Source organism: Thermobia domestica, chromosome 10 (assembly GCF_964235325.1).
Source record: "Thermobia domestica chromosome 10, izTheDome1.hap1.1, whole genome shotgun sequence".
Classification (NCBI taxonomy): Eukaryota; Metazoa; Arthropoda; class Insecta; order Zygentoma; family Lepismatidae; genus Thermobia; species Thermobia domestica.
Genome location: NC_137463.1, coordinates 19,453,173 through 19,465,845, shown reverse-complemented (window position 1 = coordinate 19,465,845; position 12,673 = coordinate 19,453,173). Strand labels below are relative to the sequence as shown.

The following is a 12,673-nucleotide window of genomic DNA, read 5'->3' as shown; positions in this document are numbered from 1 at the left end:
GATTTTTTTTTTTTTTTTTTGACATGTTCGTTATAATACAACATAACGATTTTTTTCAGAAAATTGTTGGCGAGGAATCAAAGTCTCTCCATGCCCGCCCTTCACCCCCCGCCCTAACTATATAGAAGCTCTCGAGTGGTTTTCAGTTATTATGTTGATAGAAATGACTTTTATACAATATACCCTCACTGCATTTCAACATTTAGATAGCCGGTATGACAAGTTAAAATCGTAATAAAACATATCGCCTCTGCCTTTTTTCCACGTCGAACACTGCATATATATCCACACATTGTATTTATAATCAGTCGTCGTGAAGTACATATGCATATATTAATGGAGCTCCTCTAAGAAATACTTTCTAAGGTATTACCTGACCAGGATATTAGTGCGGTTTTTCGTGGAGGGCGCTAGTGTAGTGTTTACATTAGTTTCTAGGTAAGCGCGGTGGGACAGGGGAACGGAGAGCGTCACTCTGCAGTGTATCCAACGATTTTCAAAAGTTGCAGTTTACATGTTATAAGTAGCCTAATCTGTTTCGCTTAATAAAGAACTCCATAAATTATATAGTTGTTATTGAATGCAGTAATGGTTATTTCTGCAGTAATGCAGATGTATTGTGGATAATGGCATATGCATGGAAACTAACAATTTAAGAACAAGATAGCATACAAGTGAGTTTCTACCGTGTATTAAGCAGATTATATAAAAAAAATTGATTACGTTTTATTTGATTTCATTATAAAACAGTAGAAACCTGTAAAACTCAGTAATAAGATGTAATGACTAAAATATTAATTATGGGTTGGTAGCTTAGATACTTGCGCAATATCTTGTAACTGTAAGTTTAAATCAAGTTAAGGCTCGCGATGCTTGTATTTGTTTTAATGTAGGTCTATCGATTGACAACTAAATGATTTTCTTGAGTTGTAGCCAAGAAAGAATTCCGATACGTTTCCACTCGAGAACTGTGAAAGTTCTCTCCGTTGGTCTATTGGCTAGCGCATGTGTCTTTGTTGTACGTGGTTCTCTGAGAGCCCAACAATTAATTTTACAATGTTTCACTTTCATTAATCATCTGTCTCCTCTAGCATAAAGAGCATAATCATAGGACGTTAAACTAAAGAAATTTCATTTCATTGTTTCGATTAATGTGAACCCTTTGGGGGAAAAGGAAGTGAAGAAGAAATTTTCCTTAATTTTTTAAAGGGCTACGGGATTGGATAGATTGTCTTTCGGGATTGCCTTGTAAAACCTGATTACAATGTATCTTTCTTTTAGGATTATAAACGTAATCCAGCCTTTTGGTATATGTGAAATAAAAGTATCGATAAAACATCAACGTATGGGTAATGTAAGCATAAATATCATTGGTTCAATACACAATAAATTCACAACTTTTATTTATGAGTATAGAAATTCCCTTTGAACTCCCTCTGAATTTCTTTCAGACCCTAGGTCTCTTGTGACAAAGAATTAATTCTATTATCTGTTTTCATACACAATATAATTTTGAAACTTGGGAGCCTAGTGTTGTCTTTGTGTCTGTAATACGTAATCATTTGTCGATTGACTTCAGAAGACTGAGTTTAGCCCGTGAGCATAAGTTGCATATAGTTCAAACATATCAGATGTACGGTCTTGTTTAACAAATCCTGTGTGCACATATGAAATTCAAAGACAAAGGTAATCAATCGTCTTTAAACAGCTGTATTTTTATTTCAAGTGTAAGTACTAAAATGTGCTACGTAGATTTCCGGCCAATTGTTTCATCGCCGGTATCTTTGAGCAATGAGATAGCAGTGGAAGACAAACTTCGTTCTTCTAACTTGATATTTTGAAAAACTTACGCAAGTGGTTTTGTTACTTAAATACATATCTATTCACTCTAATCAATTTCAAAAGTACCATTAACTTTATAACAACATAATGAATGTAAGAGTTACCCTGAAAATGTATTTTGTATTTCTTTTTTAATATGAAATTCATTTTTTTTCTGAATTTCACGAGCTATAAGAAATCAATTGTCAGGCTCCCCACTTTAAATTTTAATCGCTCCCCTACCGCCTCAATGTAACATTGGGTTTATTTCTTTTAATTTTTTTTTTCAAAATATGGTAGAAATACTGGATTTTTAAATTACCAAACCATGCTAAATAATGACAGGTTAGATATCAGAGAAAGTTATCTTTATCTACCTTCTTAATTAGGGGCGGATCCAAATCTCCTTCGGAGGCGGTTAGATTATCAGTTTCTCTCTCACCAGTCTTTTGCAGCACATCCGAAAATGATCTCAATGCAAATTTGTTACTGAAGGTACTGTCAATCGATCGATCACATGGTCCAAATTGGTAGCAATTTCGAAGACGCCTTATCTCAAAACTACACAATAGAACTTGCTTTAAACAATGAAAGCGCAGTTGCCAAAGTATAACTTTGATTCACAAAGATGAACTTCGAGGTTTCGTTAACAGATGAATTAGGAATTCCTTACACACTAATGCTACGAAGTTCTCAGTGTTCCTTTGTACAACACTGAGGTTAGTTTATTCGCAAGTTATTGTCATATTAATATGGAGGGTGTATGTACTTTTTTTTTTTTTTTTTTTTTTTTTTTGCAGTCCCTTAAAATGTTCTGAAAATAACTTCCATAACTTTTGAAATTGTGTTTGTCTTAACTTGAACATATGCGTGAAGTGGTTTATTATGAACAGGGCAAAAACAACTGTGATAGATTAATTACAAGTGATCCGGTTAGAAACACTGTTGTTTGTATTTTAGTTCCAAAATCGGCCGCCCGCACTCGTTCGCTGGTGGACTAATAGTAAGAGTACATGTGATGCTGAAGAAAATTCATTTTTCATGAATGTAAGTATTCTTCCATTGAATGGTTGCCACGCAGGAAAGAAGTATTTTCGTATGTGTTTCGTAACTATTAATGTCTTGGGACATGTCTCTGAGAGAAGACTGCACCCCCAAATGTCACTGAAACACGCAAAGAAGGATCACATTATTCATTAATTTTTAGTGCAGTTTCGAAGCTACATCCTGCATTGCAGTGAAAAAAAATCATAGGGCTCAATAAAATACTGATTTGCGTGATCACAACGCAAACTTTGCTATAAAAGACACTGAGTGTAATTTGAAAAGTGACTAATCAGTAGGTCCACGTCTCATATAGCCTCGCTCCTGTACGGGACGTTAAACTCAAACCCAACCAATACTTAGGTCTTCGTAAAGTAAATCTGCGAAGCAAAAAGAAAATTTCGGGTTGCATTACGATCGCAGAGTTGGGAAGACACGATATTTAACTGCCACCATTGTTTTAGTCATTAATGAGGAGTATGTAGGTTGCAACACTTAAGAATTCCAAGATACTGATTTTGCGCAATAATATTATATTGATGCATACGGAAGAAGGAAAGAGCAAAAGAAGCATGAAAAAAAGAAATATTTGTATTTAATAGTAAACGCCAGAAATAAAACAGGGGTAATTATAGGTGAGGTAAGGTATATGAATCTAAGCACAGATAAGCTGTAATATAACACTGAAAACAAATTCATGAGGGTCTTATCTGGAGCCGCCATCGTGGCAGTAGCGCTATAGTGTTGCTAGAATCAGCACTGTCCTCTTCCCTATTCCACTACGTACTTCCCAAGTTGGCTACTATGACAAAGGGTTTCACACACTGACACATTATGCTAAATCGCCAGTTTTTGTAAAATCGCCTCACTATAAACCTTCATATAGCCCATTAACCTTAATTTTTTCTCGTAATTACTCAAAGTACGTTCTGACCTTCTTAGTTTGTTTCATTCTTAAACTCAGTATAATTCTATAAATTTTGAAATTTCAGGAGGCCGACTGCGGAACTTAACCCGGAAATCGATATTATGATATGCAATCTTAAGGCATTGGGCGACTAAAATAATCATTTTATAACCATACTCGAGTTACTCAATTGCATTTCACCGGTACCTAGTAGGAATAATATGTCGCCCTGTACAAAAGTTTTGAATACGTGAAGTTACTTCAAGTGCTGTTTCAAACTCAAATCTCATGCCAAAATGTTATCTTTTATGCAAAATAAAAATTATTTTACTCAATTTTTCAAACAAGGAACATTGATATATTATTCTTAAGTCACTACATTTACTACCTAAAATAGCATATTTCATAAATATGACTCAGTTTTATAGTTCCTTCAAACTATACATAACAATGTTGTTATATTGTTTATTTATATATAAATTGTACCGGTGCCCAACAAATCCGCGCCATTTAAGCTCCTGTGATAAGTAATCTAGGGTTGGTTACATGTAAGGCAAAAATTATCTTTAATCCTGACAGTATGACATATCTACATTGTTGTAAAACACTAAAACTTTTCATACCTTTCCGTAATTTTAATTTGGTTCTTTTTCAATGCGCATTCCACAACTTAACAATCTCAACCTTCAACTCACACTTCATCACAGATTACTCACAAAGGGAACCAGAACAATTTTAAAGAAGGCAAACAGCATCCACCATTTGATAAGAGACAAGTATGGGTTTTTTATATTGAGTTCTAAACCTTGAAGGTATTGTACAAATAAACGTGCACTTATTATAGCTGACACGAGCAAACTAATTTTAAGAAATTATAACAATTTTCAATATTACATGTTCATTCGTCATGTAAAATTTTGCATGCGTTTTACGAGATATTTAGGTGAAATATTATTTTACATCAATTTCCTCCGTTTAAATGCTGCCCTAGTACCTTTATTTTCCAGGCGCTTTTTAAAAGTTGGGAGAGCTTTCACTAACGGTTTGCGTCAACGGAACACAAAATTTTGAATGTATTTTTCCATAATCAGATCCACACAATAACATGCTGCTTTGGCTTAGTGTTGCTGTACGTACAATTTTACGAAGACTGCTACGGAATGGCCCTCGTGTGCTACAATTCTGATTTAAAAATCATGATCTTTCTTCAGAATAATGTTTATTCTGATGGCAAATGTAGCACTGCCCCCTCTAAAAATTCTGAAGAGAATTTTCAAACAATCAAAACCAAACAAACTATTTGCTGAGCAAAACAATATATTCACATAAAAAAATACATACGTGTTACAGTTTCGCCAACTAACATTTTGGCTTCACCAGACACTATCGAAGTGCTCACATAAACTCCTTTTGATGTAAGTTCGTTATATAAGAAAATGTATTTACTTTTTTTTTTTTTTTTTTTTTTTTACATCGTCGCAATTGCTTTCTCAAATTTTATATATACTATCACCTGAATGTATTATAAGTTCTCCGAAGTAAACATCTTGTAATTCCCAAATGTTTTAATTAACAGTATTACCAAGTGTTCTTATGTAATTAAGATTTTGTATATTTTGTATTATTTAACACATAAAAGCTATATAATTTAATTGTATATCGAGGCGTTTGGGGCAACACAGTGCGACGTTACATTTAAGTTGTCTCGAGGAAAATGCGATTTGAAGTAATATAAAGCAATAGATGCAAGGAAAACACGTACAATATTTACTGCCGTCCAATCTCAATTTTTGGAATACTTTTCAACAGCCACGGGCCATAAGATATCCAAGGATCCTAAATACAGTGAAATCTCTCTCTCTCTCTCTCTCTCTGTGGCATAGCACCAGATTGTTCTACGCACATCAATTGTATAGCATCGTGTTTTTTAATCTTAGTTTGTTAATGATCAATGTTCTTACTCTTGAATTGGTGTACTCAGGGGTGTAGCCAGCAGGTTTGTGTAGGGGGCCCGTCGTTTTTGAGAAGGGGGGCAGATACACTGTACAAAGCCAAAAAAAATGTATTGCTGCTAGTGTTTTTGAGGCCTGAAAGAAAGGAAAATTTTGGTTTCCATCTGGAAAACTAAAAACACAATTTTAGCTTATTATTATTATTATTATTATTATTATTATTATTATTATTATTATTATTATTATTATCCATAAATTATATTCAAGATAGTTTTTATTATGCTTAATCAAGAACTACTGCCGGGACCAAACGCTATACTTTTGTGCATAACTATAAAGGTAACCAAGAAAGTTCTGTCCCTTTTCGTGGAGGTCTGTGTTCAATTGGTCTTCACACCGTGAGTTGAATGCGAGTGGAGATAAGGCGAACGTCAGTTGTTGGTGTGGGTATATCCAACATACTACCTGGTTGTGGCAATTCAGACACACCGTGAACTTGCGTAAAGACAGAGGGAACATGGGACATCCACAGAGCGTCATAAGAGCATGTATGCTGAACGAGTTCAAATGGAGGTCAAACGCCGCTGTAGCGGGACAGGAGATATGCCAGGTCTTTGGTGAGGGTTGTCGTGACGACGCGGACATTGCAGCGATGGTTTAACAAGTTTAAGGACGATGACGAAACACCCGAAAACACCACGTGCCAGAAGACCAACACATGTACAAAGAGGAACAGGGACTACAATTCAGTGTGTGGAGAAACCATTCGGCTGCACAACCATCAACTTGTGAAGCACTACAAGTTGGGTCGATGGGTCTCACATAATTTGACTCCGGGCCAGAAGGCAACGCAGCAGTTGCCTGTGTTTATTTACTGTTTCGGAGCCATTTCTGAACAGGGCGTTGACATGTGATAAAAAGTGCGTCCTATACGAAGCTCCACGGCGCCGTCATCATTGGTTAGCATCCCATGAACCGATTTCTAAACAGCCGAAACCAGCACTGTACCAGAAGAAGGTCCTTCTGTGTGTTTGGTGCATCGTGCATCGGGAACTGCTACCAGCTGGTCAGAGTATCAATGCAACTGTGTAGTGTCAGCAGTTGAGCTGTGTTCAACAAAAACTCAAAACTCTGGAGCCATCTTTTTTTTTTTTTTTTTTTTTTTTTGCAAATGGGTCTTGGTTTACGGGACAACGCTAAGTCCCACGTGGCTAGGATGACTCAGGGCACCATTTTCTGCGTTGAATGGGAAACAATATTGCAACCACTATATTCCCCGGGTATTGCACCGTCCGATTATCACCTGTTCCATTTTTTGGACAATCACCTTGACATATCGATGTTCGAAGGTGGTGGGTGAAAAAGCAACAAAACTTTTCTTGGTTACCTTTATATTTAAATCTAAGATCTTGTATACAGAACCTATCTACACAAGATTGATTTTCTTTGAAATTTCACTTAATTTCTTTACGGTTTCCTGACAAATACATTTATTTATTATTCGTGACTAAAAAAACATAATTATTTTATTACACTTAGGAGAAATAAAAGAGAGACCGAATAAAATCCAAATTGAATAAAAGCATTGTTTCTCAGCAAATTTTCCATCCTCTATGTCTTTTAAAACACTTGTTAAAGCACATAAAAATATACTGTACTTATAAATCAGCTTAGTACCTTTGTTTTATGGCTATATTTGTAGTACCTTGTTAAAACGTTTGTCTTCAAACTGCCAAATATAAATCGCAGTAAATTGTGTAATCTGCTGTCACAAAAAGTATCCTATTTTTCGATCGGTATAAGGAAGAGATACTATACTATTTTTCGATCGGTATGGAAAAACAATATTTCTCCATACTATTTTACCATAAATTATTAATTGTCAATAAACTCCGTTACTTTTAAATGAATGAAGCGAGATAATTTTACTATGATGTTTTAAAAGCTGGTCATTTGGGGGGCCAGGCCCCGATGGGCTCCCCTTGGCTACACCCCTGGGTGTACTGTAATGTTGTCATTATAGGATATTATGTATGAAAGAAGCAATAGCTGTTACATATTCTGTAAATAATAAATAAGTATATAATTTTGTGGTGTTCTTTACCATTGCCCCCTCAGTATTAATTTCTGACCCCCCCCTAAGAGTTGATTGAGTTGATTTAGACTTTAATATTTCGTTCAGCAGCGAGGCTATATGAGACGTGGACCTCAGGCTGTCTACAAGCTTGGATTTCCCTCACTACAAGATTTGTACCGGTTCACGTAAGAATATCCATTAAACTTTTTAGGGCCAAAATCGGCTGTCAGTCCTAACAGGAAACGCTTTTGATGTTTGGGAAGGGAAAACCTCAAGAACACAAATAACCGTGCGACTTCTTGAATATGACTTTATTTATTTATTTTTTTTAATGGGAAGTGTGAAATGTGACAGAAGTTTAATGTGCATTTTTTTTTTTTTTTTTTTTTTTTTTTTTTTTTTTTTTTTTTTTTTTAAGGAGTACAATCCAGATGACCGTTCTGTACCATCGCTAACCATTCACTAATTTTGGTTTTCCCTACACAATATGTACTCGAAATGACTACACTGTGAAAGCGAACTTTCATTTTCTATCCCAGCTAGTTAGAAGCGGAGGTGACGTTTGGGTATGACGTCATAGTCATGAGAGCGAGGCTGACGAGAAAGACGTTTTTCTCGCCAGCCTCGCATGAGAGGCAGGGCCAACTAGAAATAGTTATATCTCGAAAGCCTCGATGAGAAGAAAGAAACGTAACAGTCGCAAAAAGTCTGAGAAAAGTAAAACTCATGATATTAGCCACCTACATAAATATGTTCCTTATACATTAGTCTTTCTTTGTCAGTTTACCTGTAAAATTAGAAAAAAAAAATAGCTCCATATATACATTTTTTTATCTCCATCTGGAGAGGTGTTTGGTTAACTGGAACTTATGCATCTCTCTAGAATATGTTGTGACCTTACGCTAGAGATCTGCACGGGCCGAATTTTTCGGTCCGAGCCCAATCCAGCCCGAACGTACCTAGGTCCGGACAGCCCGGGCCCGAAAAGTTTTGCAGATTTTCGGCCCGAGCCCGGCCCGGCCCGATAAATTTTTCAAAATTCTTGGCCCAAGCCCGGCCCGGGCCCGATAAATTTTAAGAGTTTTTGGCCCGACCCCGGCCCGATAAATTTTAAAAAAATTAGCTCGATCCCGAATTTTTCTCAAAATTTAGTACTAAATTTTACCTAATCCTCAGAAATATTTTCTAAACTTTGGTTCACAACCTGACCCTTGCCTTCCGAATGGTACCATTGCCTCCTAGAACTTTGCCTGTCATCGAGAGAACAAAAACTCCATTTCCTGTAACAAAAATCTAATTTAATTTATTTTTAGCATTAAATGAAGATGGCAATATTGTTTAGCGACAGGCAAAACATTCCCACCTTTTCTTTTTATATTTCGAGTTCAGTGAAGGTCAAGGTCAGAGCTAAATTTACCGCATAATGCCTGCAATCCTCTATAGTGAAAGTGGAGCCGCTAAGCAACACAAACTGTAAATAGCTATTGCATTCTTTGTAACATTTTTCACGGATACACTACTTCAACTTTTCCTTTATTCCAGTTATCGTTTAGCGAAAGTCAATAATTATTAAAGAATTGCAAATGATCGGCCCCAGCCCGGCCCGACCTGAAGAGAAATCAGTGTCGGCCAGCCCAAGCCCGGCCCGGCCCAAACAAATAATAGTGTCGGCCCGCAGGCCGGGTCGGGCCTCGGGCCGGGCCCGGTCCGTGCAGGTCTCTACCTTACGCTCATCGATAACGTGTGTCAGCATTGATGGGGAAGGTCGGATAGTATCGGACAGTAAGTTCACTATTCTCGGAACAGGATGGCGACACTTTTTAGCCACGTATTATTAATTCTTTGTGAGGGAAGCGTGGCGCCAACATTCTGAGATAGTACGTTGAAAGGTGTACATGTGGTGCAACGTTTTGTAGTTTTTATGCGGTTTGTGGCTGCACGTATTTAACTTTGTCGGCTAATTACAGAAATAAAGGTAAGTAAAATATGAATTTAAGTAGTTTTACATTTTTGTTGTAGTTTTGTATCCTAATTGGCAATATATCATTGCCTTCAATGCAAAACAAATTATTTCAAGAGTCTTTATTATCATGCATATTGGTCGGGTGGTATCGGACAGGGTGTTGGCGGGCAATATCGGACAGCAATATTCGAAGTTTCGATGCGAAGTATTCTCTCATGTTTTTCAAGTAAAAATGGACAAAAAGAGAGGTAAAAGGTCAGAGGAAAATATGAAAACTGCAATTGATAATGTGATAAGTGGTGGGATGAGAACAAGAGAAGCAAGTAAACAATTTTCCGTCCCGAAAAGCACTTTAGGTGACAGGGTAAGATTTCTTTCTTTGGGGAAAGAAATTCAAGTAAAACCGCCAATGGGTAAATTTCAAAACATTTTTAAGGATGAACAGGATGAGTTGCTGTATAATCTTGTCAAAGATCTGGAGAGCCAGCTGATGCCTCTCAACAAAAAAGAGTTTTTGAAACTAGCATTTCAGTTCGCTGAACACTTGAAACTGAACCATAAATTCAACAGAAATAAAGGACTAGCCGGGAAAGATTTTTATTATTCTTTCATGAAGAGACATCCCGATTTAAGTTTGAAGTGAGCGTAGTCTACAAGTTTGCAGCGGGCTATAGGATTCAACAAGGAACACGTTGGTATATTTTTTGACAAACTCTCTCAACTTTTGGATAAATATTCTTTTAAACCATCGAGAATTTTTAATGCTGATGAAACTGGTGTGTCAGTAGTTCATGAAAATCAGTTAAAAGTTTTTGTCTATAAAAGGGAAAAAGCAAGTAGGGAAATTAACATCTGGAAAGAGAGGGAAAAACGTAACAATTCTTCAGTGCATAAATGCATCAGGTGATCAATTCATCCCACCATTGTTTGTGTTCCCAAGAGTAAGAATGGACAAAGAACTTACGAAAGATGCTCCCGAAGGAAGAGTATTTGATACTCAGCCAAGCGGTTGAATCACAAAAGGAGAATTTCTTAAATGGATGTCAGCTTTTGTTGAAAGAGTGAACCCAAATGAAGAGATTCCTGTGTTGCTCATAGTTGATGGACATTCTTCTCATAAAGATCTGGATGTAATTTTGAAACATTTAATTCATCTATGGAAGTACTTCGCAACTTATGCAATGTTCCAAGTGGTACTGTTGTGAATTTAAATACCCGAAATCGACGTGGAGAAAAAGGTGAAATTCTAAGTTCGACTCCATACAAACTTAGACTTGAAGAAAAACAACAAAATAAGCAAACTGTAACAGTTGCGAAAGGAGCAAAGGGACAGAATCAGAAATCAGCAACGAAGTCTCTGAACTTCGATGGTGAAACAAAGACTAATTGCGTAATGTGTGGGGAAGACTTTGATGAGGACTGGATACAGTGTAGTTCGTGCAAAGCTTGGGCACATGAAGACTGTGTAAGTCTTGAAGGAGATGAATTTTGTTATAAATGGGATATTTACAATTCAACATAACAATCTGTACTTTGCAAGGTATGTAAGAAGACATGTAAGGAATGTAAGAGGGTAATAACTGATCTGTCAGATATAACCCGCCATTTTTTATATCTTGAAAAATTAGACTTTTACATTTTTTTTCAGTTTCTCTGAATTTTGTAGTAAAAGTGAAATATGATCTATATAGTGTTATAAAGGTATGTATAAGGATTGCATATATGTTTTTTTTTATTTAATTTCTTATTAATTTAAAAAAGTGTTACATCACATGTTCCTTAAGTGTCCGATACTACCCGACCTTCCCCCACTAATGTTAGTTGATTAATTTACAGTTTGGTGTTCGTTTCAGTCTCGAAGCCATATGAGACGTGAACCTATAATTTAATGTGGGATCTGAGCCATATGAACTCGTACTGGCAATCGATTTGGTCTCCGCGTCAAAGGCAAGTAAGCTACGGTAACCAGATATACTAGACTTTGTGATATGGAATTTTTACAATTAAAATATTCTTTCAACTATACTGAAAAGATTAAAATTTTAGTACACACACAATAACTAAATAAGCTCTACTTTCTAAAAAAAAAAAAAAAAATGGATGTTTATGATTCTTCTCAGTTTTCAGTAATAGATCAGCCAGACTAATATCAAAATTCCACATTTACAATCACAATACTCTTGGATATTATTTAGTTTCTCCCTCAGGTCACTTGGTAGCATGGGCGGAGTTATGGGGGGCATTGCCCCCAACTTTTGACAAAAAATAAAAATGTCACCTATAAGATGGCTACCTACCAAGACCTCCGCGACCGACCAAAAAGTCTGCCCCAATGCCCCCCAAGCAGACAGTTCCTATTTCCGCCTATGCTTGGTAGTGATTATGGTTCTTTATCTGTAACTGTGGTGAGTATAAACACAGTGTGCACGTAGGCATAAATACTACAGTGCATAAAACAAACGAACGTGTGCTACGTAGCCATTGATAAGCACGAATGTTATCTAACCGAGCAGGCACGTAGCCAGGATTTCGTACTGTGGTAATCACACCAGGGTCTCGATCATTCTAAACCATTTTTCTGAACATATACTGGTTCGTTTAGCCAGGATTTCGTAACGGGGGGGGGGAGGACGTGACATGAAACACTGAAGGCCCAATCAATCTAAACTACTTTGCTATCAACATATATTGGTTTGTTAGAACAATAAAATGAGGATATGTTGGTAAGTATTTTAATAACAAACTACGAAGAAATCTCGAGTAAAATAATAATAATAATTTTTAAAAAGTATTGAAAATGATTTTATAATATTTACGTTCTTCCTCTGTTCATTCAAATATAACAATTTTCATTTTATTACGACCTCAACTATTATAAAAAGTACATATTCACTATTATAAAAAGTACA

At 36.2% G+C, this 12,673-nt stretch overlaps 1 protein-coding gene across 3 annotated transcripts in view; it reads right to left on the bottom strand.

Annotated features, from left to right (window-relative positions):
- LOC145662343 (uncharacterized) overlaps positions 1–4,711 on the bottom strand; it is a 42,755-nt gene extending 38,044 nt beyond the window's left edge. Inside the window, exon 1 of one of the 3 annotated variants that reach the window (XM_081727848.1) lies at positions 4,396–4,711. The gene's annotated coding sequence lies outside the window, so the exon portion shown is untranslated. Of the gene's footprint in view, positions 1–4,160; positions 4,291–4,395 lie in introns of those variants that run through there. The other 2 variants (XM_081727846.1, XM_081727847.1) reach the window with 2 other exon arrangements.
- Between the last annotated feature and the right edge of the window lie 7,962 nt (positions 4,712–12,673).